We start from the raw sequence: 1,092 nt of genomic DNA, 5'->3' as shown, positions 1-1,092 counted from the left end.
AGCCACAGTGAGGTCGTCTCTGAATTTCCTCCCTGTCCCCAGCCGCCTCACAGCACTCTCTCGACGACGCACCCAGCCCTCAGTGGGTCGTCTCTCCGTTTCCTCCCTGTCCTCAGCCGCCTCACAGCACTCTCTCGACGACGCACCGAGCCCTCGGTGGGTCGTCTCTCCGTTTCCTCCCTGTCCTCAGCCGCCTCACAGGACTCTCTCGACGCCTCACCCTGCCACAGTGGGTCGTCTCTCCGTTCTGTCTCTGTGTCGGATCAGGGACGGATCCTAGCCCGCCGTTTGAGGTCGAATCTCCGTTTTCGGCGACCCACCTTAACACCCCCCCTCCCCTCACCCATCCAGAGCCCAACCCCACCCCCTACCCCCCCAAGTCCTCGTCTCTGCTTTTCCTTCCTGCCCTCAGCCACCTGAAAGATCTACTCGACGGTTTCACCGAGCCACAGTGAGGTCGTCTCTGAATTTCCTCCCTGTCCCCAGCCGCCTCACAGCACTCTCTCGACGACGCACCCAGCCCTCAGTGGGTCGTCTCTCCGTTTCCTCCCTGTCCTCAGCCGCCTCACAGGACTCTCTCGACGCCTCACCCTGCCACAGTGGGTCGTCTCTCCGTTCTGTCTCTGTGTCGGATCAGGGACGGATCCTAGCCCGCCGTTTGAGGTCGAATCTCCGTTTTCGGCGACCCACCTTAACACCCCCCCTCCCCTCACCCATCCAGAGCCCAACCCCACCCCCTACCCCCCCAAGTCCTCGTCTCTGCTTTTCCTTCCTGCCCTCAGCCACCTGAAAGATCTACTCGACGGTTTCACCGAGCCACAGTGAGGTCGTCTCTGAATTTCCTCCCTGTCCCCAGCCGCCTCACAGCACTCTCTCGACGACGCACCCAGCCCTCAGTGGGTCGTCTCTCCGTTTCCTCCCTGTCCTCAGCCGCCTCACAGCACTCTCTCGACGACGCACCGAGCCCTCGGTGGGTCGTCTCTCCGTTTCCTCCCTGTCCTCAGTCGCCTCACAGGACTCTCTCGACGCCTCACCCTGCCACAGTGGGTCGTCTCTCCGTTCTGTCTCTGTGTCGGATCAGGGACGGATCCT

This window comes from Procambarus clarkii, unplaced genomic scaffold (genome assembly GCF_040958095.1).
Source record: "Procambarus clarkii isolate CNS0578487 unplaced genomic scaffold, FALCON_Pclarkii_2.0 HiC_scaffold_1464, whole genome shotgun sequence".
NCBI lineage: Eukaryota > Metazoa > Arthropoda > Malacostraca > Decapoda > Cambaridae > Procambarus > Procambarus clarkii.
Note: the sequence above shows the minus strand (reverse complement) of the source record.